General features: G+C 36.5%; 1 long non-coding RNA gene across 1 annotated transcript in view; it reads left to right on the plus strand.

Moving 5' to 3' along the window:
- The window catches only part of LOC150078050 (uncharacterized), a 40,585-nt gene that overhangs the window by 470 nt on the left and 12,130 nt on the right, over positions 1-27,985 (plus strand). The window contains exon 2 of the long non-coding RNA XR_016547634.1: positions 22,705-22,805. This is a non-coding gene — a long non-coding RNA (uncharacterized LOC150078050). The remainder of the gene's footprint in view (positions 1-22,704; positions 22,806-27,985) is intronic.

Raw genomic sequence — 27,985 nt, forward strand, 5'->3', positions numbered from 1 at the left:
AAATTATTCTAACTGACACAGTTGTGCAAGCAGTGAGGCATGCGAGGGCACGAGGTAGGCCAATCAATCATTAAACTGGTGTTCATTGTTGCTGAATGGATGTGCGTAATTTTTCTCCATTAATCTAGACTTAAAACGGTTGCCTGTAAGATGGGGTGTAGTCTCATGCCTTTGCAGCGGTTCATAGCTCTCAAAGTACACAATATATTGAGTGACTCTAACCAGAGATGGTGGTGAAAGTGTCGGGAGTGGTCAATTACTTCGTAGCCACGCTTGGGATTGAGGTCGTGGTGGGTGGACCGGAAGTGTTCCATGGTTGCGGACTAGTCAGTTCTCAGCAAGGCGAATCGCTCTGTCGTGTTCTGTAAGGCAGTCTTGAAGATGTCTCGAGGTCTCTCCTATGTAGCAGCTGTCACAATCTTTGCAGGTTATGCAGCATATTACACTGCTACATAAGAGAGGGGTGACCGGGTCTTTACATTGGAAACTAGAGAACATAAGTTTCTACCAGGTAGCTGCACACATTTTATGCGGTATTCTCTGAGGATTTTTGAGATCTGGCCTGACATTCCTGGATAGTAGGGAATGTACGCGGTAGGTACATTGTCCCGAGTTGATGGTGGTCTCGGGTGGACTGTGAGCTCTTGTGCTTGTAATAAGCACTTGTCTAATTTGTGGGTTGGGTAGCTACAATTATAAGCCAGGTCTGTCCTCATTATAAATCAAGTCTGTCCTCACTCTAGAAATCTTGTTGCGCCTAGCTTCATCTGTGCTGGAATGGCTCCAAGCCCTGGAGAATAGAGTGCGGGCAGTGCTGTTGAGATGACTAGGAGCATTACCGGATCTGTAGTTTGGGAACTGACTGCACCACATTGACTTCGGTATACTGAGGTTTCCAAATGTGGGCCCACGTGTTTTGCTAGGATCTAGGAATGGGAGAGATCCATTTACTTCTAACTCTAGAGTGAACTGGATGAACACAGACAGGGAATTGAGATATTCTAGCAATGTTGTTTCAGAGCCATGTGGGGTGACGGTGAAGATGTTATCGACGTATCTGCACCATGTTGTAATAGGTACTGGTGGGTTCAGGAATATCATCTTCCATGGCGATGTTGGCCACAACGGAACTAATAGGAGCACCCATGGCAGTGCCATGTACCTGCTGGTATACGGAATCCTCAAAGGTAAAGATGCTGCCTGACAAGCACAGGTTGAGGGCAGTACAGATGTCGTCAGTGGACAGTGATGTTCTGTTAGGAAGGTTTGAGTCACACTCAAGGAGCCTCTTGGTGCAGTTTACGGCCTGTTGGATAGGGATTGATGTAAATAGCGACACTACATCAAATGATGCCATAACAGCGTTGTCAGAAATTGAGAGCTCTTTAATAAGGTGAATGAAGTCGCCGCTGTTAGTGAGAGTGTGGGTGGTATTTCCTACAAGAGGTGTGAGGAGTCGTGCAATATATTTGGATAGTTCATACGTAGGTGCATTGCAGCAGGACACTATGGGCCAGAGAGGAACACCTGGCTTATGGATTTTTGGTAACCCATAAAACTGTGGTAGCTGGCAGCCTGTGGCATGAAGAACACGACAGAGCGCTTCGCCTTGCTGAAACCAACCAGGCCACAATCATGGAACACTTCTGGTCTGCCCACCACGACCTCAATCCCAAGCGTGACTATGAAGTAATTGACCACTCCTGACACTTTCACCACCGCCTCTGGTTAGAGTCACTCAATATAATGTGTAATTCGAGAGCCATGAACCGCTGCAAAGGCATGAGACTACACCCCATCTGAGAGGCAACCGTTTTGAGTCTAAATGAGCTAGACTGGAGAAAAACTACTCATGTACATGCAGCAACAATGAACATCAATTTAATGATTGATTGGCTTACCTCATGCCCTCGCACGCCTCGCTGCTCGCACAACTGTATCCATTAGAATAATTTTATCCTAAAGTTTCCATTTCTGTTGACAAAGAGGCACGTTCAGCCTCGAAAGCTACAAGTATCTATTTGTGATTAAAGATATTTTATTTTACTGGTTATACGCTTAATTATTTGTTGTTTTATGCCAATTAGTCTCTTATACCCATAACTAATTTGCATTATTATCTACTAAGTTGTTAATTGTATAATTCTTTTCATAATTATTCATACTTATTTATTACTTATTAGTTTTCTTTGTACTGTTTGCCTTACATGTGCTCAGCTACAGTTGTATAATAGTCTCCAACCACAGTTTATAAGTTTGAAGTATTTGCTTCTTTCTCATTGGTATTGCTACTGGTCAGAGAGCATGTCAACTATTGACAGAAATAGAATGCTATTAAAATAATGCAGTGATTTTTAACTGTTAATGATAATGTATCAAATTTCCCTGAAAAATTGCATTTGAAATTACAATGTTAAAATTCGAATTCTCCAAGAAACTAGTCACCATAACAAAAATTTGCATGGCAGAATCAATAAACAGTCAAAATACAAAATGAAATATCCGACCCCTTTGAAATCACAACAGGATTTCAAAACAAGGTGATGAACTTTCACCCTTGCTCTTAAATTTGGCTCTGGAAAAAGTGATAAGAAAAGTGAAAGAGACAGGGAAAGGAGTGCACCTGAATGGACTAAACCCCAGGCCTTTGCATATGCAGATGACATATTCCTGGTCAGTGATGATATACAGGGCCTCATCTCTAATTTAATAGTGCTCGAAAAAAAGCTAATCTCACTGGCCTAAAAATAAACAACAAAACAAAAATACCTTAAACTTAGTAGAAACAAGAATAAGAATAAGAAACAAGAACAAGAATACAAGAATAATGATGATCCCAATCTGAACACTGGAAATCAAACAGTCAAGAAAGTGTCAAGCTTCGAGTACTTGGGAAGTATTCTGAATGAATGTAATAATATTTCAGAAGATAGTAATTCTAGGATTCAGTGTACAAATAGATACTTTTATGCAGTTTAAGAAAACTGAATTTTAAAATAAGTATCTAGGAACTTGAAAATAAAGATATACAGAACAATAATACTACTTACTGTAACCTATGAATGCGAAACCTGGCCATTTCCGAAGAAATCCAAGATCAGGTTACAATCATTCAAAAATAGAATTCTAAGAACAATCTTTGAACCAAAACGAGATAAAATCACTAGAGAATGGAGAAGGCTACATAAAATGAACTAAAGGAGAAATATAGAAGTGGAAGAATAAGTCAAGTCATAAAGGAAAGAAAATTAAGATGGGCTGGACATGCTATCCATACAGATGATGGAAGACACATCCATCAAATCCTTATCATAATCTCAACTGGGAAAAGGAAAGCTGACAGACCACCCCTTAGATGAGAGGATGGTGTAAAGAAAGATATCAATGTAGTTTTCGGAAGAAAGGTGAAATAGAGAATTCTGGAATTCAGCTATCATGGTAGTCAAGGATACTCATGGCCCAAGTATCATGGAGTAGGTAAGTAATGATAATGTAATATTTATTTTGTATTATAAATTAAGTTGATGGACGTCTGCTTTGGAAATTTAATAGGTAATGAAGCTTTCCTTAACACTGTAATTTGTATTTTGAAAGTAAAAGTTGTGATTTTCTGTTTGAAGTGTGACTGAATTTCTACATGGTTTTGAATATCAGTGCTATTGTTCTTCCACATGAAGAAAGTTGATTAATTTGAATTAGGTTTCCTGATTCAAATTAATGAACTAATCTCATTAATTAAGTAGATGATCAAGGAATAAAAGTTTTTAATAAGTTTTCTTTGTACAATATGTAGCAAATTAAGAGAGAGAGAGAGCGAGGGTTTACTTATTTTCAAAAGTTGTCTTACTTCCTCTGAAAAATTTGCATTTTAGAGATCTGCATTATCAAGGTGATTCTGATAAAACATCATTTGGTGTATGAGAAATATTTATGCCAAAATATTTGTTGAAAACATTCAGAGGAGGGAAGGAAGGTTTAATAATAAACATGCCATTTAAACTTTTCCTTTCTTGAATCTTATATGTCAATCTTCTTTGAAGAGATTTTTTGAAATGTGGTTTGTAAAATATAACTTAAGATTTAACTACTAATGGCTACCATTTTATTGGTAATTTTTGTTCTTTGGATACTGCTCGTAATATTATAATGGTACATGTTTTATATGTTGGTTGAATTCTTCTGACGTGTGTGTGTTTTAATAAGTAAGTCAGTTGAGTGTTCCATACATTTATAAATCTTTTTTGCATCCTTTGCTGCTACTTTGCACGCTCAGGTGCATTTGTCACATCTTATTTATTCTTAATTTTCCACTACTGCTCCACTTTTAACTCATTATTATATCTCATATTTCACATATATTTATAATTGTTAACCACTAATTTTAGTCTTTTATCACTGTGAAGGATAAACTTTCGTGTTAATGTGGCATTAATGCTATTGCTGGTTTAACAATTATACATTATAAGCACATTAATAGTATTGTGCATAAAATTTATTTGATTTATGGTTTTTATTTAGGGCAGGAGGCATTTCAATCATTAAGGCCTGACTGTCTGACTAGCAATTGGTATGCTAGCAGTGGTTGGTTAATAAATAATAAATAATAGGTTAGTGGAAATAATAAGGTACAGTTAGGAAAAATTAAGGTAATTTAAGGAAAAATTAGGGAACAAAATTACATTCTTTCACATGGTCATCACTCTGCTACTTCCTCAGGGGCTTTGAGCGGGCAGATAGCCAGTATTAAAAGAATGTCTCATGCATACCCATTTCTGTGGTTTTACGCTCAGACAAGGCTCGTTGTTGACTGCACTGTAACTCGGATATCCAAATTCAAGCCCTAAAAAGAAAACAATAATAATAATAAATATAGTTAACAGGCTGCTGACCCTGACTATCCCATAGAAAATTAAACCGGATAATTATATCATAATACAAATACACATCACACTTCACTCAGCCTACAGATGACAATCAAAATAAATTCCTTGGCACCATAAGGATAGGTATCACCACAGTGGGAGAATGTAAATAGTTATCCTCCTAGGCATAACTATTTACATATTTACATAAGTAAATAAGTAAATAGTAAATATGTAAGTAATTACATAAGTTGGCTGTTATGCTGTAGAAAGGTTATACCAATCCTTGCCCAGCAGATAACATAGAATCATAAAAAAAAAAAATAATAAATAAAATAATAATAAGTATTAATAAATAAGTCCCTATATGCATTTACCCATAATGTTGACATCTTTTACTTATGTAATTCTTAATATTCTTATTTTTAATACCAGCACTCAATATGTAATTCAAACAGCAAACAATAAATAAATAGATCGATTAATTAATTTAAAGTATAATTATGTTTATTGACAAACATGCTAAAGTAGACTAGAGGGCATACACAGCCATCTATAAAATCGGAATATTTAGCTGCCTTAAGGCTTTTTTGTACTGACCACAGTCCACAACGGTTACAGGTAAATGAGTATTGTATTTTATATTGATGCATATGCATTGGGCCTTGGGTCCCAATCCCAATTTACTGTTAATACCAAATAATTTGGATTTCAGAAATTAAAAATATACTTATAATCCCGTACACCCAAAACTAAAAACTCAATATGATAAAGATCTAGTAAAACTGTTATTGGGATTACAGACTGAGTATTGTATTAATAATTATAATAGTTATTTTTTTTTTAAAAATTGCATTTATTCCAGTTTATTTTCTTTTTTATGCATTTTTTGAAGTTTATATTGCTTTCAACAACAGATTTCTCTGAATTTTTTTTTTATTATCAAAGAAAGATTTTGTAACAATACAGTTTTCAAAAAATTATACATTATGAGAAGCATGCTGTTTTGTGTGTGTGTGCATACATACAAGCAAGGTAATAATAAATGAACAGGTTTTAGTTTGATACCAGTTTTTGGAAGTTTATAATGCAGCTTCCAACAGAAATTTTTTTTTTTTTTAATTTTGCTACAATACAGTACAATACAAGATCAAGTACACGTCTATGAAAGGTGATATAGAACAGTGGATTCTGGTTATTTGGGCCACCGGTTAATCAGGGCAGCCGTTTATTTGGTGCAAATCTTAAAAAACAGAACCCAATCGAGAAAATAGCCAGGGTTTACTTCTCTTAATTGGGACAACATGCCGTTTAATCGGGACAGGAGACTGCAGCACTGGAGATCACACTACGATTGTCTCCAACCGTACCACGTGGTTCGGTCCGATTTCTGGAGGTCACAACCATAAAACAATAAAAACAATTAGCAGTCACCTGTTTATTGGGCTTTTCTGTTAGTGCAATCTATCATAAACGGATAGTAAACTCGATCTTATTGAATTTGCGATAATACCGACAGCTGGAATTCTGTGGGTTATTATGGTAAAATGTGTTTACACTTCCATGAAATCTTCAATCATATAAAAAAATTAATTTTCATAATCTTCTCTTCATTCCTATTTTTAAAGATTCATAACTTGTTATTCCGTTCTCACTTGTGCGTATCGTGTTACTTGCAATTTGTGTGTGCCGTGTTCTTTGTTATTGATTGCTTATCTTTTTACTGTTTTGATTTTTAACCCCCACCCACAGATGTCAGTGAACAGAAATGTCAACTAGTTAGTATGTACATATTACAGTATGTATTAATTCTGATTTTCACATATCATTTAATTTTTTAATTGGTAAGGTAATAAAGGATAAATTTGTGCTTAATATATCTTTACTTTTATAGCCTGTGGATAATATTCCTCCTGTTTTCGCTAATTATAATCGCTGTTTAATAGAACTAAAATTCGATTCACAAACGTGATCACAATGAACAGCGCTTACTACACATCGTATGGTGAACGGTACTTTACTTAGGTGACTCCATCGCAATGTGATTTGATTGTACAGTGAACCAGTTGTAAAGCGGGGGTCCATTGTATTTTTAACTTTTTTTTACGTGAAACTTTGGATAATTGGGGCAGCAGCTTAATCGGGCCAAAATGCACTAGTCCCGATTTGTCCCAATTAACCGGAATCAACTGTATATTGTTTTCAAGAACAGTTTTGTGTGAGAAACATGACCTTTGTTTTTCATCTAGTGTGCAATGTAGCATTTTCTGTTTGATTTTTTTTTTTTTTTTTTTTTTTTTGCAATTTGTAGTGAACCTGCCAATGTAGGAATTTCTTTGAAATGTTGTTAGTAGATTGCAACATGTACTAAAGAATGTATAATAATTTTATTTTCAAAAAGAATTTGTGAGAGTGTGCACTTTTCTACTTTGCACACAAAAAATAGGTATGGTTTATTTCTGATCTAAATTAGTTATGTGACCCACTTAGCTTAGCAAGCCAGGACAAGCCAGATTGACTATATCATGTGCCGTAGGAGGCATCTAAAGGAAATGAGGAAGAGCAAGGTGATAAATGGAGAAAGTGTGTCTGCACAACATAGATTGCTCGTGGTCGATTGGGAGGTTGCAGTGGACAAAAGTAGGAAATATTCAAGACAGGGAGAAAAGAATAAAATAGTGGAGATTGAAAGAGGAGGGTTTGAAGAAGGAGTTTAGGGAAAAGGTGCTAAAAGGAATAAAGTTACCGGAAGACGTGCAAGAGTGGTGGAAGTTAAATAGTTGTATCATAAGGAAAGTTGGAGAAGAGTTGTTGGGAAAAACATCAGAAAAATGAATTGTGCCGGAGGGAAAGGAGGCCTGGTGGTGGAATGAGGAAGTGCACGCAGTGATAAAACAAAAGGAGAAGAAGAAAAGATGGGATTTAACAAGTAGCCAGGAAGATAAAGAAGCATATAAATTAGCAAATAAGGAGGCAAAAAGGGCTGTGGCAATAGCAAAGGCAAGGGCAGTGGACGAGGCCTATGGGGAACTGGAAAGGAAAGATGGAGATAGGCAATTGATGAGAATAGCCAAAGCGAGAGACAAGGCATCAAAAGACTTATCAATAAAACAGATTAAAGATGAGAGGGGAGTGGTTATACATGACAAGAAGAAGGTTAAGGAAAGGTGGAGTGACTATTTTAAGAAGTTACTAAATGAGGAAAACCTAAGAGCACTATGCGAGGATGGAGAGACTAATGAAAGAGTAGTGGAAGACATAAGCAGGAAAGAAGTGGAAACCGCACTCAGAAAAATGAAGAGGGGAAAAGCAGTAGGTTTTGATCAGATACCAGTAGAGGTATGGAGAAGTCTGGGAGAAGAAGGGATTGATATCCTATGGGACTTTATGGAAAAACTGTGGCAGCAGGAGAGGATACCCGATAAGTGGAGGGAAAGTATACTTGTGCCAATCTATAAAGGAAAGGGGGATGTGCAGGAATGTGGGAACCACAGGGGAATAAAGTTAATGTCTCACTCAATGAAGATCTGGGAGAGAATTGTGGAAGGAAGGATAAGGCAGGAGACGGAAATAAGAGAGGAACAGTTTAGTTTCATGCCGGGAAGAGGAACAACAGATGCAGTCTTTGCTTTAAGGCAGGTGATGGAAAGATACAGGGAGATGCAAGTAGAGTTGCACATGGTTTCATAGATCTGGAAAAAGCATATGATAGAGTGCCCAGACAAGAGGTATGGAGATGCATGTGGGAGAAGGGTGCATCAGAAAAGTACATAAGGCTTATGAAGGAAATGTACGAGGGAGCAGTGACTCAGGTTAAGAGTAGTGTAGGTATGACTGAGGGGTTCTCTGTAGAAGTTGGACTGCACCAGGGATCAGCTCTCAGCCCATATCTGTTTGATCTGGTAATGGATGTGTCGGTGAGAGAAGTGAAGAGTAGAGCACCATGGAGTATGCTGTTCGCGGATGATATCGTACTGCGCGAACCATCTCAAGGAAAGGTAGAGAAGAAATTGGAGGAATGGAGGAAAGCGTTGGAAGACAGAGGCATGAAGATAAGTAGAACAAAGACAGAATATATGGTATTAAATGGAGATGATGAGAGCTCTATAGAACTGCAGGAGGAAAAGCTACCATCAGTTTCGAAATTTAAATATTTGGGATCGAACGTTGAGAGGGATGGAGGACTGAGTGCAGAAATGCAGCACAGAGTGCAGTGTGGATGGTTGAACTGTAGAAAGATGAGTGGGGTGCTGTGTGATAAGAAAGTAAATTGTAAAATGAAGGGAAGAGTGTATAAAACTGTGGTTAGACCCGCATTGATGTACGGTGCTGAGACATGGGCGATTACAAGGGCCCGGGAGAAAAAGATGGAAGTGGTGGCGGAGATGAGGATGCTAAGATGGATGTGTGGTGTGACGAGGAAGGACAGGAAACAACTAACATGATAAGAAACAACTACATCAGAGGTACGGTTAAGGTGGGGTCTCTGGGTAAAAAAAATGCAGGAATCTAGGTTGAGGTGGCTTGGACATGTGGAACGAAGAAGTGAGGAGTATGTGAGGAAGAGGTACGAAAAGTTGGAGGTGATAGGGAAGAGGAAGAGGAAGAGGAGAAGACCTAAGCTGAGATGGAAGGACAAGGTGGCAGAGGATTTAAAAGAGAGGGGATGGAGGAGAGAGGAAGCCCAGGATAGGAAGGAATGGAGGAAAAGAATTAAGGACAGAAATGCTGACCCCATATAAACGTTGGAAGATTGTTATTTGGTTTTTAGGAGCATTAGCAACTAAGGCCATATTGCTCCGGGATATGTGGTGGTCATTCCCTAACCTTTCTGCATCCTCCGTATTTGGTGGTGACGGGCTCGAACCCCGGTCTAATCAAGAAGCGTGTGCTACGCGCCGCTGCTGCTCCTTCCCACCTGGCTATGGAGGCGCACGTGGGAAGAAGGCGAAGATAAAGAAGAAGACCCACTTAGCTGAGCAAATCAACTATGGCTCCGACTAGGCCAAACTTTTCCTTTCATGCTGGAAAATTGAGCATGTGAGGTATCTCCTTTCCAAAGTGAGCTTTAGTGCAGGGAACTTACAATGGAAATGAACTAAAAGGCTTAGTAGCATTTCATACTTGATATTGAATTTTTCCTGTCTGCACTATAACTAATAAAAATTTCTAGAATTTTCAGTAGAAAAGTAAAGAAAACACTTCTTTTTCCTGGTTTTTTTTTTTTTTTTTGAAAGGCATTGGGAGTTTCTGTATGGGCAGAATAGATGAAGAGCTTGAAATTGCTGCAATTTGTGTGTAGATTTTTGTGATTCCATACATAAAGAAATAATTATATATAATTATTTAAAGAAATAAAGAAAGTTATGTATGGAATTGTAAGTTCCTACAATGGATAAAAGGATGGTTGAGTGGGAGAAGACAGAGGGTGGTAATCAATGGGTGCTGCTCTTTGTGGACTAATGTTATTAGTGGAGTCCCACAGGGTTCGGTGTTGGGTCCACTGTTGTTTTGTATATTTATCAATGATATTGATGAAGGTATATCAGGCTTAGTGTCGCAGTTTGGAGATGATACAAAGGTTGGCAGGGTTGTTAATGACAGTAATGGCGGTGTGCTGCTGCAACAGGATCTAGAAAATTTGGGCAAATGGGCTGAGAAGTGGCAACTGAAATTTAACCTTGACAAATGCAAAGTACCGCGTATGGGTAGAAGTAACCCCAGAGAAACGTACCAACTGTGTGGTACTACACTTAAGGTGGTAGAAAATGAAAAAGACTTGGGAGTAATTGCGCAGTCAGATATGAAGTTTTCTGAGTAATGCAGACAGGCTGCCAGGGCAGGTCATGGGGTTTTGTCAGTGATATATAGGAATTTTTCTAGCAGGGAAAAGGAGGTGATTGTCCCTCTGTATAAGGCAATGGTCAGGCCACGCCTTGAGTACTACGTACAGGTCTGTAGGCCTCATTTTAGAATGGATGTAGATTTGCTTGAGCATGTACAGAGAAGGGCAACAAGATTGGTGAGGAGAATGAAGGGATCCTGTTACCAAGAGAGACTTAAGTTCTGCAAATTACAGAGGCTGGAGACTAGGCACCTGCACGGTGATCTGATTGGGGGTGTATAAGGCCTTGAATGGGTAGAGCACGCTGAATTCTGATGGGATTCTTCCATTTGTTCAGATTACGAACCTAAGGAGGCATAAATTCAAATTAAGGAAAGACAGGTGTAAAATAGATGTATGGAAATTTGCCTTTAGCCAGCGGTTGGAACAAACTTCCATCTGTCGTTGTGGAAGTTGATAGGTTAAATAAATTTGAGGAACTGGACAAACATTTAGAAGGAATGGTTGTGTGATTTTTTTTTTTTTTTTGGCTGATGTTGAATAAGCTCATGCACTTGCTTTCTTGCATCACATGCCATTACTACTATTACATAGCCTAGGGTTACAGAAGCCAAATGGTTCTAGCCTGAATAGCATTAGTATTAGCAATGGCCACATGGTGCAAGGAAGCCTATTATTATTATTTTTTTTTTTTGGCTGGTGCAGCTTATGCTGTACCAGCCAAGAAAAATAAATAAAATTAAAATAACAAAAAAATAAATAAAATAATAGTAAAAGAAAAGGAAATAGACACCTATGATTTCCCTTCTCCTGTTAAGTATCTTATTCCAGTAATTTATAGCTATCTAAAATAACACTTCCTGCAATCCAGTCTAAACATCTCCCCCCCCCATAACTTAAAATTGTGGCCCCTTGTTCTAGAGTCATAAATGTGAAAATTTCATCCTCATTCATTTTGCTTATGCCTCTCAGAGCAATCTCATATGCCTCTCCTCTCAATCAAGTCTCCTTCAAGGTACCTAGTTCTCAAGCTGTGCAACCGACATATTCAAAGTCTTTCCTCATATGGATGCTCTTTTGCTGAACTCACCAGGCAAGTTACCCATCTTTGGACTCTTTCAAGAAGCACAATGTCTTTCTTTTTTTAGGTGCAGTGTTCATACTTGAACACAGTATTCCAAGTGTGGTCTAACAATAGCCTTATATAATGGCATCTTTATCTCTACTAGCAATTGTTTGATAAATCATCGATGGGACACCACGGGACTTCCTTGTAGCCAGTCTACAATTCTTGGAGAACTTCTTGTCTGACCGTATCGTAATACCCAAGTCCCTTTCCTCCACTACCGGCTTTAGTTCAACTCCACCAAGTGTATAAGTTATTTTGGGATTACTGTTCCCCAACCTTACACTTTTCTGTATAAAATCACAGCTACCATTTTTCTGACCATTCTTGAAGTCCATCTGGGTCACTGTGAAGAAGCTTTGTTTGGCGGTGATCATTAATTACTCTATCGATCTTTACATCATCTGCAAATTTAGACATCATGCTCTCTATCCCTTCACTGATGTCATTTATGAAAATCAAACACAACAGTGGTCCCATTACTGATCCTTGGGGATCAATAATAGGACCTTCTTCTTTCATCAACCCAATCTGAGGAATAACCATTTATCACAACCCCTGCCTCCTGCCCTGAAGCCATCCAGCTATCCATCTAAGGATTTTCCCTGTGATTATTCCAACCTGTTCCAGCTTATAAAGTAACTGCATATGTGGGACTGAGTCAAATGCTTTGCTGAAATCCAAATCAACAATGTCGAAATTATTCCCTAAGTTCAGCTCTTGAGTGACCCTGTCAAAATAGCTAACCAGATTAGTTAAACATGATATTCCCTCTACAAAATCATGCTGAGTATCCTTCAGAATTCCATTTCTATCTAAATGATTTGAAATTCTACCCTTGATGATTTCACCCATGATTTTCCCTACTACTGAAGTTAGACTAACCGGCCGGTAATTTACCACCACTCTTAGAACCAACCTTATATACTGGAGATACATTGGTACTTTTCCAATTCAACGGAATCATTCCTGAGGTCCAGTGATGGTCTCATAATTAGCCTCAATGGTTCAGTGCACTTACTGGCCTTTAGGCTTGAAAGCGTTTTCATTAATTACATTTTTTCCAACTTCACTCCCATAATTTCTCATTGATGCAAAGTAACTGTTCAGTTCACCTGCAACTTCACCTGGGGGTATCTAATACTAACCCACGTCCATTACATAAGGATCCAATCTGGTTTGCCCTTCTATTCTCTTCTTTTCATTTATATATGTGAAGAATTCCTTATCTTTCCTCTCCCCCATCTTTGCTCTTTTTTGCCAGCAATTATTCATAATCTGCTTTTGACAGCTAACCTTTTCTGTGGCATTATTACAGATCAATTTGTAGCTATTATAGGCTTCAGTACTTTTTTATTACTCTGTAACTTTTCCATGCTGTCCTTTTCTGCTCAAGTAATCTAGTAACTTTCTTATTCATCCAACTTGGAATTCTCCTTGTGGAGTATTTTTTTTTTTTAATGGTATATAAGCATTCAAGGTTTCTGTGATTAATGTTTTAAAGGTATACCATAATTCAATTGTATTCACTCTCTGTGAAATATCTATCCAGTTAATAGAGGCCATGTAGCATCTTAAGCCGCTGTAATTTCCTTTCCTGAAATTATAACCCATTCCTTTGCCTTTAACTACTGCCACCTCTCTCTTCGTTGTCTACCGTAGAACTCTGTGATCACTTCCTGCTACTGGTTCCTGTACTGTCAGCCCTATTATGTCATCTGGTTCATGGGTGATGATGAGGTCTAGAATATTCTTTTCCCTAGTACTTTCCTGACATGTTGATACAAATAGCAATTGTCTAGTTCAGGGGTTGCCAACTTAATTTGTGATGCGATCTACTTTTTTCCTTCAAAATGTGCTGCAATCTACCATCTCAAAAATTTCATTGCACAAGGTTAAAAAAATTAATCAGCACATATCGAAAAATTTTTATAAATTTTAAAATTCAATACAATTCAGAATTCTTATTTTAAATTCATATGTATTTAAAATTTTAATTTATGTGAAGTTTGTGTCTTCATGTCATCCGCTAAGCTTTCAAAATTAGGGATATACTGTGATAAGGCCAACCATAAAGAATCTTCTATATGCAAGTCTGTAAGAGCACAGTGATTCTTCGTCTTTGTTTGTTTCAAATATGAAAAGGCCGATCCACACAGATATGTGGAACCAAAACAGGAATTTAAAAGTTCACTGCATTTTTTTTACATTTGGGTACTTTTCTTGGCAAACATATTTCCAAAAGTCTTCTTCTGATGATCTGACTTTTAGGAATCTTCCTAATTGTTTTGCAATGTAATAATTTCATTTTCAAGTAATATTTTCTCCATGTGAAAAATCGCAGCGATTTTTTTCTGCAATTTGTTTCGTATCTAAGTGGACATTAAATGGATAAGAAATATATTGAACAATGTCTTCAATTGTTATAAAATCACTGATTCTGGTTTCAGAATCATCCACAATATTCTCAGTTTCAGAAACATATTTGTCACTATTAAATTCAAAAAGAGGATATTTTTACAAATGATCTTGCATATTTGCAAAATGGTCGAATTTTTTTTCTTTGAAATCCTTAGCCATTGCCAAAAATTGATATTTATATGCAGAAATACTACTAATCATGTTACCCACATTTTTATTTTTTCCTTGTAATTCCAAATTCAGATCACTTGATTTACTGGTAAAATCAGCCAAAAAAGCCAGATCACACAACCACTCCGTATCTTGTAGCTGCTGATAATCATCTCCCCTTTGATCAACAAATTTTTTAATTTCATTCAGCAAATTTCGAAATCTCTGTAGAAACGTACTCTGACTCAGCCACCTCACATCTGTGTGTAATATCAGATCTGATTATTTTTCATCGAGTTGCATTTTGAAAAGTCTCCTTTGAAGAGATTGTCCTCTGATGGAATTCACAATTTCAAAAGCAATGTCCATAATGCTTTTAGTATTTAATCTTTTGCTGGCTAACACTTGTTGGTGGATGATACAGTGGTAACTCAAAAAATCTGGGAATTCATCATCCTTTTGGCACAATGCAATGAATCTGTTAAGATGCTCAGTCATTGCTTTAGCTCCAATGGTGGTAATTTAATGGTGGTAATTTAATTTTTTCAATAAAATGTTTGAATGAGTTAAAGATATCAAGGCCTTTAGTTCTTTCTTTTAATGAAACCATACACAGCAGTTCTTCTCTAGTGGCAGAATCATCGAAAAACATACCAGCAAAAACAAGCAATTGAGCTGTTATCACTGACGTCTGTAGATTCGTCTAGTTGTAAAGCAATATGAGCACACAATTATTCGCTCACATTTTTACTCATTTTTTCGATGCATTGCATCACAATATTTTTAGATAATTGTAGATCTTGAAGAGCACTTTTAATTTAATTTTTGTTCTTAAAATTTTCATAAAGAGAATCTGTTATTTCTAAAAATGCGTATTTGATGAATTGACCATCAGAAAATGATTTGCATTTTTTGCAAGATGATGGCTCACTTTAAATGATGCCACAGTTACTGCTTTAGATTGTAAATTAGGTGTCATGAGGAAATTTTGTTGCGCGAATAATCTGGATTTAAGTTCTTCTAATTTATTTTTTCTAAGGTCACTATTAGCTAGAAAATCCGATTGGTATTTACCATGGAATGCATTGAAGTGCCTTTCTAAATTTTCTTTTTTGGGTTTAGCATTCACGGAAGCATTGCAAATCAAACAGCAACATTTTTCTTTCACAATTACAAAAAAGTATTCTAGTTCCCACTCTTGATGAAAATGATACATTTTATTCTTTTTCATAGTATTATTTTAAATCAAAAGGTATTAAATTAAAATATAAATACTGTCCAGTTATTAAATCAGCAAAAGCAATGCTTACCGATTAAAACACTTTAAGTTGTGCGAACCGGAAAAATATTCTGTCTGAACAGCTAACATAGGATAATTGATAAAGAGAATTCCCAAATGAGGAAGTTGTTTCCAAAATAACCGGACAAACCCACCACCGTTTATTGCTCTGTTTGGTTATATCCTTATAAGAATCAGTTTTGAATGCCTTTGTGATATTTCTCTAAAGCTATTTCTGGAGGTCACGACCATAAAACAATTTGCAATTTTCTGTTAGTGCAATCTATTTATAAACGGGTAGTAAACTCAATCTTATTGCATTTGCAATAATACCGACAGCTGGAATTCTGTGGTATTTTATGTTATTATGGTGAAATGTGTTTCTCCTTCAATGAAATCTTCAATCATGCAAAAAAAAAAAAATAAATAAATTTTCAAAATCTGCTCTTCATTCCTATTTTTGAAGCTTGGTTAAAAAAAAGAATAACACATAGGTAGCGAAACCCTCTGCGCAATATAAAATTTTGGTAATATACCTGACCATGCAAATCAAGGCATGACTGTATATTTAAAATTCGTTGTGATCGACCAAAATTAAAGCTGCGAATTAAAGCTTCCTAATACATTGGCCACCCTTGGTCTAGTTGATTTAAAAATTTTGCCCCCATGTGAAGTTTCCTTCCCATTTGCTCCAATCAATTAGAGGCAAATTAAAATCGCCCATAATAAGACATTCACACTTACTTGCCAATTTCATTTGCATGTAGAGGCTCTCATCATAATCTTCACAATCACCTGGCCTGTAGATTACTCCTACTCTCATTATACCTTTGCTTCCAACAATCTCACACCATACAGATTGTATAGTATCATGTGAAATGTCTGAATCCGGAAAAGCTTTCGTCGTGCTCAGGCCGCTTTTGATAGGAAGCATTACCCCATCACCCCTTTTATCTTCCCTGTCCTTCCTAATACATTATACATACCATACTGAATCTCATCATCCCCTATCTCTATGTGGCACCCCATTCCTGTAAGCCATATTATGTCAGCGTTACTTGTCCTAACCAGCAGTTCGAATTCACTTATTTTATTGACGTCACTTTTGACATTACTATATAAACAATTAAGATTTAGTGTTCTTGTATAGTTAACTACCCTGACACACCCTTTAAAGTTATTTAAGCTTGCTTCCCTGGCATTATCTACCTGCTCATTTGAAACGTTTCTGCCCTCAGAACATCTTGCTGATATGTTCTGTTGCAGTAACAAACAAGAACTCTTGAGGTGTGTGCAAGTGTAACTTTGACCAGTCTTATCAGATAAACGCATGTCCATACAGTCAATTCTGCTATAACGTGGTTCTTGTATTCCTAAAAATCTCTGCGTTATGGCATTTTGTGTATTGAAAACAACAGGGCTTATGGGAAAAATAGGAATGGGGCAGAGCACTCAAAAAAAAAAAGTTCAATGTGGTAAGTAAAACACTAAAAAAAGTTAGAAACCCAATAAAATTGCTAACACCAGCTAAATTTCTAATAAATCATCTTAAATTTCTAATAAATAAATATTACAGTAAATATTGCACTGTAATATATGCATACTAATTGATATTTCTGTTCACTGACATTTTTTTTAATTTTTTTATTGTAAAATTTAAAATAATATAAAAGATAGATAAGCAATCAATAACATCGAACACAGCATGCACAAGTGAGATAAGCAGTAACGATTTCGTGCTTTAAAAATAGGAAGCTTAAAAAATAGGAATGAAGAGAAGATTCTGAAATTTTATTTATGTTTTTTTTTATATGATTGAAGATTTCATGGCAGGGGAAAACACATTTCACCATAACAATGTAAAAACCCACACAATTCCAGCTATCAGTATTATTGAAAATGCAATAAGATCGAGTATACTACCCGTCTATAATTAGATTGTACCAACAGAAAAGCCCAATAAACTGGGAACTGCAAATTGTTTTTATTGTTTTATGGTAGTGACCTCCAGAAATGTGCTCCTCCGCTCACGCTATCCCGCCTCGTGAAATTTCTGTTCGAACTGAAAAATGCAAGCTCCCGAAAACATCAGTCGACCGATAATATAACATGTTATCATGTGAATACAGCAAATGACAACAGTGTGTCTCCGACCAATACAACTATGGTAAATGGGAAATATAGCTCTCACACATTTGACATTTTTAAGCTTCGTAAACTTTATATATTGCTACACAGGATGCTATGTTCGGCTTGGTGCCAGGTTTTGCGTTCACCTGGTATTACTCGCAGACGAAATCGTGCATGAGCCAACACAAAAATCGCATTATACTCACACTGTCAAAATACGCATTATAGCAGAACTGACTTTCGTGTTGACTATTACCCTTGCCCCCCCCCCCCAAACTAACAGTTTCCTTGAACCTTTAAGGTATCTTCAATAATGCTGGCAAAAACCCTTGCACCACCTTTGTTTAAATGTATCCCGTCTCTACAAAACAAATTCCTTCTACCTGCAAGCTGATAGAAATTTCCCTCCAAAAGCCTTGCAGAGTTCTTCAAGTCTTGAGTTAATCCACAAGGCTTTCGGCATATAATCCCTCCTGTCGTGCCTAGACAGAATTACAGACACATAGACATTGTGACCTAACTAGTGGCATTTCTTCAGCATGGTCCTATATTTGTCTAACAAATCATCAGATCGCGTATGCTTAATATCATTAGTCCCCACATGAATAATAATATTCTCTTCCCCCCCCCCCCCTTAAAATTTGACAGTCCGAATAGTTTGGGTAATCCCAGTTAGAGCAAAACTTAATTTCCTATTACAAATACTCTTGTCCACTAGCATGGTGGTGAATAAGGCAGTGCAATTGACTGTACTTGTACCACTTGATTTTGTTTTGTGCTCTTCAATACAGCTATATTACTGTGTCTCCCTCATCTATTATTTTTCATGGAACTAATCAGCTTTCTTTCAGTTAGCTGTATGTGTGGTGCTTTATATTTTGTAAGTGCATTTAGGAACAGTTAAGAGAAATAGAACCTTTCACAGCCCCAAATCACAGTCATTGAAGCAAATGTTGAATATAGATATGCATACACAAAGACCACATAAACAACATATAGGAATAGAGTTAGAAAGTCAAGCAGTCTATAACTTATTCTTTTTCATATCTAGTTGAGCAAAAATTACCAGTTGGTATTAACAAATTCTCACATAGAACACAACCGTAAAGTAACCGATTTTATGTGTTTTCAGTATGATGATTGGGAATTTCAAAAGTGTGAGAAAAGGGAACAAAATATGCAGGAAATATAAATCTAGTCACAATACACTATACTGCGTACAGTTGGGAAGCAATAATTTTTGGTATCACTTACAAAAGTATGCTAACTTTCTCTGAAGTGGTCTTATCTTCTTTGTGACAACTTTCTTTCAAGGATCTGTGAAATGAAATGCTAGAAGTTAAATGATGGAATATCATTATTATTAGTAGTAGCACTTATCGATCCCTCTAGTAATTTGTGTAGTTTTTCCTTGAATTTATTCAAGCTGCCCACTTCCACAACAATCAGCCACCTGCGGAAGTTCATTCCAACAATCAGCCACCCGCTGGCTGAAGACAAACATCCGCACATCTATCCTGCAACCATCCTTTCTCAATTTAAATTTATGCTCCCTTGTATAGTCTGATAAGAGGAAGAATGCCATCAGCATTCTCAAGCCATTCAAAGCCTTAAACCCTTCAGTCAGATCACCTCACAGGTGCATAGTCTCCAGATGTTACAATTTACAGAACTAAAGCCTGTCTTAGTAAGACCACCCTTTTGTTCCCTTCACCAGTTTTGTTACCCTTATCTGCACCTGCACCCATTCCAGCAGATTTGCATCCTTCCTAAAATGTGGCTTCCAGACCTGCATACAGTACTCAAGATGCAGCCTAGCCATTGCCTTGTACAATAGGTAATCACCTCCTTATCCCTGCTAGCAAAATTCTCATATATCATAGAAAAAAACCCCATTGCCTGTCTGCATTGCTCAGAAAACTTCATATCTGACAATTACCCCCCAGGTCTTTTTCATTTTCCACTAACCTGAGTGTAATACAACACAGTTGGTACATTACTGTGGGATTACTGCTACCCATATGCAGTATCTTGCATTTGTCAATGTTAAACCTCAACTGCTATTTCTTAGCACATCTGCATTATTTTTCCAAATCTTGGTACAGTAGTTTACCCTGATTACTGTTATTAACCACCCTGCCAACTTTTGTATCATCTGCACACTTAGACATTAAGCCTTTTATATACCTTCATCAACATTAGTATTAGTAGTGGCAAAATAAATCCCATTTCACCTGTCCATCCTCTCCAATAGTTTGACTATTTTTTCCTTGAATTTATTCAAACTATCCACTTTCACAACAACAACAGATGGAAGCTTGTTGCATCAGTCAACCACCTGCTCACTGAAGGCAAACTTCTGCACATTTGCTCTACAACCATCCTTCCTCAGTTGAAATTTATGTCCCCTCATGTGCATAATCTGAGAAAGAGGAAGGATCCCATCAGTATTGAGTTGCTCAAGCCATTCAGAACCTTAAACACTTCAATCAGATCATCTCACAGGTCCAGATGATGCAATTTGCAGAACTGAAGCCATTCTTGGTGAGAGTACCCCTTTGTTCCTCTCATCAGTCTCGTTGCCTTTCTCTGCACCGGTTCCAGTAGATCTACATCCTTCCTTATATGTGGCCTCCAGACTATACAGTACTCAAGGTGTCTCTAACCATTGCCTTGCACAATGAGATAATCACTTGATTATCCCGGCTAACAAAACTCCTGTACGTCATTGACAAAAACCCTATGTGCTGTCCTGAGAGCCTGTCTGCACTGTCCAGAGAACTTCATATCTGACTGCATAATTACACCTGTCTTTTTTCATTTTCCACTACCCTGAGTATAGTGCTACAGTTGGTACATTAATCTGGGATTACTGCTACCTATAAGCAGTACTTTGCATTTGTCAATGTTAAACGTCAATTGCCATTTCTCAGCCCATCTGTGTAATTTTTCTGGATCTTGTTGCAGTAGTATACCATCATTACTGGCATTAACTACCCTGCCAACCTTTGCATCATCTGCAAAGTTAGACAGTAAACTTAATATATCTTCATCAATATCATTAATAAATACAGAAAACAACAGTGGACCCCACACCAAACCCTGGAGGGTGAATTCACTGATAACATTAGTTCACAAAGAGCAGTGTCCATTGATAACTCTCTCTCTCTTCTCCAACTCAACCACCCCTTTATCCATTGCAATAACTTTCCCTTAATGCCACATTGCTCCAATTTTTACAACAGTCTATTGTGTACAACAGTATCAAAGGCATCCTAAAATCCAAGTAAATGATATCAAAATTCTTTTTTGCATCCAGTTCCTTTGTTATTGCATCATAGTATCCAATCAAACTGGTCAGACAAGATCACTCCTTGACAAACCCATGCTGCGACTGAAGTATAGCTGCACTCCTGTCTAGATGGTCCTGCATTACTTCTTTAACCAGTGACTCTGTTATTTCCCCTGGAATAGAAGTTAAGCTAACAGGTCTGAAATTACTCATGTTACTCTTTGATCTCCCTTTTTGCGAATTGGGGATACACTTGCACATCTCCATCCACAGCGACCTCCATGAATCCGAAGATGCTCATAATTATCACTAAGGCTTGCCTACCTCCTTTGCTGCCTCCCTTAATTTAATGGGATAGATGCTTAGGTGCTACTTTTTTTTTGTTTAATTTCAACAATTTCTCTTCCACTTTCCTCTCAGTTATTATAAAATCATTTAGCACTTTTTTTTATGAACTTTGTGGCATCCACTTCCCTAAAAAATTCCTAATGTGTGAATATAGATGCAAAATACTTATTCAGTTTGTCAGCAGCCTAAACAGGATCATCAACAGTTAAACCATCAATATGAAATGGACCAATGTGATTTATTCCCTTCCTTCTAGTGCTTGTAAAAGAAAAGAAGTGTTTTTTCTGTTTTTCTTTGCATCCTTTGCCAAAGATTTCTCATAAATTGCCTTGTCCTGCCTAACCTCCTTTGTGACTTGATTGCAGACTAGTTTATATTTACCATAGACTTCTGTATCACCTGATAATTATATGCATCCCATGCATTTTTATTCTCTGCCACATGTCTCATTAGATCGTGTCACACCTATTTAGGTTTAACCCTTGAACTGTATTTCTTAGTTGATATGAAAAACCTAGTAGCTTCTGTGATTATTTCCCTGATTGCTTCACATATAGAATTTGTTGTTGGTAACATCATTAGTTAGCTCCGCTGTATAGAATTTAAAAATTGTCTGAGACCACTCTAATCTCCTTTTATAATTCCAGTAGTACTTATATTTCAAAGAACACTTGTGCATCTGAAAAATAACTTAAATATAATAATTTTTCTTTAATCATGCTTTTAAATAAGCCATTGTCTCTTTAGGTTATGTCTATGAGGAGAAAATTATTTAGTCACAAATTATGCCACAGTAATAAAAGTGGTGTTTTTTTTTTTCAGCATTACATTATGGAACAAATTTTTGCTAATTCCTTGATCACATGCAATGATCGTACATATGAGAGACAAAAGCTAACAAAAAATATAACTACCTCGACATATATCCAAAGGTACAGAGGTCATACAAAATAAGCCAACAGCTTCTCTCTATGCTGATACAAACATTTAGCAATGGTGTCAATAATGTAATAGTGTCAATAATGCAATTCCAAATATCTTGGATTCTCTGCCATTATTTTTATTTTGGTAAAATCTCTTTCACTTCCATTAATTCTGAAATTCTTTTAAAAAGTAATTTAATAAAACAGTTTCAGTATTATTGGAGATGAAAGGGATTTTACTAAGAGAAAAGTAACCTTAGTGAATAAAAAAAGGACATTTTGATATATTTTAGAAACACAAACAATATTATTATGATATTGATTTCAGCTTGCTAATGGTGAGGTGTGGATTCAGTATAATGATGGCTCACATTTATCTGCATCATCTACATTAGTTCGCCATACTGATTCTTGTGGAAAATCTGAGGAGTAAGTTTTTTTTTTTTTTACCATGTATTATTAATTATTAATTTTTCATAATGCATTAACTTGAACTATTATTTTGAAATTCAGATTAGTATCTGAATACTAATGTTAATTTCAGCTACAGCCAGCCAAAAATTGATTATTGGATTAAGCACTTCTCTAATATTCCTCCAGCTGAAGGAAACACCTTGGTTTTGTTTGACATAGGTAATGAAATGATAGCTTCCATAAAATTCGCTGTGGTGCATAAACAAAGGCTCTGCATATACGCATGATTTTAATACTGGACTGCTGGTTTTAATAATTGAAAATGAGTAAATGATGGTGTGTTCTACTATATGAGGAGTATTTGAAAAGTTTGTGGTGTCATATATTTCATTATTTGAAAAGGTAAAGCACAATAATACATAAATTATTAACATATATATATAAAAAAATGTATGTGTGCAGTCCAATAATTATTCAATTCAGATATTATTATTTTAATTTTTTTTTGTTTATAAAAGTCATATCCACCAAAGCCAATAATTTTACAAAACAAGAGAGCTATAAACAATATTTTGAAAAGACTGACTAGGTAGAAAATTTACAAGGATGTGTTGAGACATTACATAATAATCGTCCATCATAAAGTAGCATCAAGAGTGGTTGCTGAATTCAGGAGTTGTAGTTAACAACAGTTAACCGTGAATTACCTGTGACACAGTCACAGGTAATCCATGGTTAATATTTTAAAAGCCCAGTTATGTATCTATCCATCCAGAAAGCTCACACAACCAGCACATTTTAAAAAAACATTTATTGAACAAAGGACAGTTGCATGATCTGCCTGTCTTCTAGCAAAGAGACTGTGAATTAAATAATTAAGCATGGCACCAATGCATTAAGTAACAGTTAACATTTAAACAGACAAAAATTTATATTAAAAAATTAGCCTGTGTATAAGTATAGTGCGAAAGCATCAATAATAAAGCATCAACTTAAAACGATGCCGCTTTGCTAATATTCTGTTCATTCAGATTTGGCTATGTATTATTGATGCTTTCGCACTATACTTATACATAGTCTAGACTTTTCCATAGCTTGAGGCTTACGCCCTAAATGCTTTATAGTCTAAATACATCAGGCATCTCTCATATTGTGGAGTTATACTTCATAACTGTTTTGCCATCATTGCATCACTCGGGTACCTACCCACCCACCGAAGAAGGGCCAAATAGCCCTGAAACGGTGCCATCTGGGTGGTGGTATCCATCTGAGAATAAGTAACATTAGTCTTCTCCTCAGGTGAAGCGTTACTTATTCGAAGTAGTGCAATATCATGGCAACTCATTGTGAAGGTATTCACAATATGAGATATAACTTAAAACGATGCCACTTTGCTAATATTCTGTTCATTCAGATTTGGCTATGTATTATTAATGCTTTCGCACTATACTTATACATAGTCTAGACTTTTCCATAGCTTGAGGCTTAAGCCCTAAATGCTTTATAGTCAAAATTAGCCTGAATAAAATTATTTTAGAAAGTTGGAAAACGCTGTATTTATTGTGTACAAAAAAAGAGACCATCAGCAGCGTTGAAGTCTGCCCCTTGCTCATGAATTTTTTTCTCTTAGAATCCACCCCCCCCCCCTTTTTCTTTTTTTTTTTTTTTTTGTCCTGCAAGGAGACTTGTGTATTTATTGGATGATTGTTTTCCACACCAGCATGCTAGAGAGGCAAAAAGAAAAAGAAATACTCTTGATCTGGTTGTCAGCAGCAACCTTTCATGTATTAAGAATCTGCAGATTAAAAACCCACTAGGTGGCAGTGGGATGATGTATTGATGTGGAATTTAATTAAAGATGAAACTACTGTCAGGGACAAAGGGAAGGGCCTTTTCTTTCTTAAAGGTGACTGCAATGTCTGAGGCAGTTTTTAAATTTAATGCATTGGGACCAACTGATGAAGTTACCAATGGCAAATTCTAAACAGGAAGCATTCAGAAATGAAATTGTAGAGTCTACTGGGCTTTTTATACCAACTAAGATATACTTAAGTTCAAGTATATCTTAGTTGAAAGATGTCATTAGCTCTAAACATAAACCCTAGAAGGAAGGGGGCTGAATGATATTGGTCCACTAGGTATGAGTTATTTAACTGTTGATGATGCTGCTGCTGCTCAGGTTACTAACACTGAAATTAAGGGAGACAGCAAAACCTTTAACCATGATTATGAGAGCATCCTTGGATTTAGGGGAGGTGTCTGTGTACTGGAGATGTGCAAATGTACCTCCAATTCATAAGGGGGGGCTCAAAGGGTGATATGAGTAATTACATATATAGATCTGTTAATTTGACTTCTGTTCCAGACTCAATGACGGACAATAATGCACAATCACTGGTGAAAGAATCAGTGTAGGACTATCTAGACAGAAAGGCTTTTTGGCCGTGAAGGGCATTAAAGATTATCTCTCTCTCTCTCTCTCTCTCAATTATACTGCAGTCACAGCATGAATTTGTTAAGAGATATCTTGTCTGACCAATCTGATTGGATACTCTGACACAGTAAAGAAGGAACTGGATGAAAAAAATAATTTGACCTATACATAGATTTCAGAAAAGCTTTTGATACTGTTGCACGTAAAAAGTTGACATTAAGGGCACGTTACTACTATGGATAAGGTGGGGGGGATTGAGTGCAAGAAGACAAAGAATAATTATTAATGGGCACTATTCTCCTTGGACTAATGTTATTAGTGGAGTTCCCCAGGGTTCAGTGCTGGGCTCATCGTTACTTTCTGTATTTATTTAATGATATTTATGAAGGTATATCAGTCTTAATGTCTGAGTTTGCAGATATCAAGGTTGGTGGAATGGTTAATCACAGTAATAAGGGTATGCTACTGCAACAACATCTAGACAAATTAGATAATGGATTGAGAAGCAGCAATCGCAGTTTAATATTGACAAGTGTAAGGTACTTTGTATGTGTAGTAATGCCAAATTAACATGTAAATTGTGTGGAAACACACCCAGGGAAATGGAGAATGAAAAAGACTGGGTTAATTGTGCAGTCAGATATGAAGTTCTCTGAGCAGTGGAGGGAGAGGGAGGGGGGAGAGGGAGGGAGGGGGAGAGAGAGAGAGAGAGAGAGAGAGAGAGAGAGAGAGAGAGAGAGAGAGAGAGAGAGTGCTAATGAGGTTTTGTCAATGATATTCAGGGATAGGCAGGTGATTATCCCATTGCATATTGTCTTGGCACACTATAACTTTGTTGTTTTTGTGCTATAAAAAACCAAATCAACCAACTATCCCATCGCATAAGGCAGTGGTTAGGCAGCATCTTGAGTACTGCATACAGTTCTGAAAGCCTCATTTGGGAGAGGATGTGGATCTGTTGGAAAGGGTGCAGAGAAGTGCAACACTCAAATACACAAATGAGTAACCTTACCAAGAAAGACTTCAGTTTTGCATATTGCAGTATCTAGAAACCAGGCACTTATAAGGAGATCTGATTTTTGTGTTTAAGGCTTTGAATGTATTGAATAAGCTTCTGATGGAATCCTTTCTGCACCCATGAGAGGGCATAAATTCAAACTGAGGAAGGATGTTTGTGGAATAGATATCTAGAAGTTTGCCTTCAGCCAGTGGGTATTTGATTATTGGAACAAATTACAAATTTGTATCTGGTGTTATGGAAGTGAACAGTTAGAATAAATTTAGGGAAGGGCTGGACAAATTTTTAGAAAGGATGAACAGATAATGTGGGTACTTTTTTTTTTATCTGATTTTGTACAAGCTTGCTGACTTGCATCATTTGCCACTAGGAATTAATATTAATAATAATTTTGTTATCTCTCTTACTGTAAATCTTATTAGTTAAATCTACAGAAAAATATAAATCTGTGTATATTTAAAAAAAATTGTCTCAGAGATATTGTAATTTGTTTTTAAATAAGTAGGCTCCTTTTATCTACATTAAATCTGGACTTTTTTTTTTTTTTTTGCAAACTCCCATTAATGTGTTGTACTGAGGTCATTCTGTTTTTGTTTTGAGTCTTTTCTATTTTTTTTTTTTTTTTTTTTTTAAGACTGCATGCGTATCCTTTAAAAAATAGAAGACACACACACACTAATTGAAAAGTCAGTTGCTTTACTGTTGTGATGTAATTAGGGATAGGTGGTTAAAGATATAAATAAAAAAAAAATAAAAATCTGAAGCCGTTGTCAATCCACTGCAGAATGGATGCCTCCTCAACAAGTCATATTGAGAAAAATGGACCATAATCTGCCACGCTGGTCCAGTGCAGGTTGGCAGATCAACTATATTTAGTAGTCATGGGTTTGAACCCTTGTCTACTCAGAGTGTGTGCTGTTGCACTCCTGTTCCTGGCCACTTGGTTACAGAGGTCTGGTTAAAGATATATGCTTTAATGTATAGTGTTTCATGTGTGGTAGTTTAAATTTATTTCCAAGCTTTGTGTATACAGATGTTATTCTTACAAAAAGACATGTTTAACCCAGAATTCACATTTCCAGTACTCAGCAAGAAATGAACTATAAGAAATTAACTATGATTCATTTTTTGTAAGCCCATTTGGGTCTAGAAACATGACCAGTGCTATATGTGTAATATGTTTTTTCTTGATTGACTTTTGGGCTAGCTTTTATGTGATAATGAAAATGGATTTTGAATTGTTGTATGCACAGAAAGTTATGCATGTTAAATATATTGTGAAAGGCTATTAATCGCTTGGGATTAATTAAATTTCAAATACAGTAAACCAAACCTTCAGCTTAACTGACTTCAGAAATAATGCACAGCCGTCGCTGAACCAGGCTTTTCATCATTAGGACTCAGTAACATAACTATCCCAGTCTGATGGTATTTGCTATCAGTTTGAAATACTTTCACTGTATTTCCTCACCATCACCTTTCATTAACTTGCTGAATGGGTCAGACATGAGTTGGGTGTCATTTGAACTTTCTGCTGAAGGTACTAGAGAAATCTTCAGACTGAATAAGCTTTGCTCAGGGTATCCATTTGAACACTGCAAATCTACATTTTCTCCTACAGGTTACTACATGCTATTTTTCTTTTTCTTCTAACAGCTTATTTTTAAAACAGATTCACAGAGTGGAGCTAAAACATTGATGTTAATGCAGTTGTTAATGCTACTGAATACACCATGAATTGTC

Source organism: Mastigoproctus giganteus, chromosome 11 (genome assembly GCF_048544385.1).
Source record: "Mastigoproctus giganteus isolate SK-2022 chromosome 11, ASM4854438v1, whole genome shotgun sequence".
In the NCBI taxonomy this organism is placed as follows: Eukaryota; Metazoa; Arthropoda; class Arachnida; order Uropygi; family Thelyphonidae; genus Mastigoproctus; species Mastigoproctus giganteus.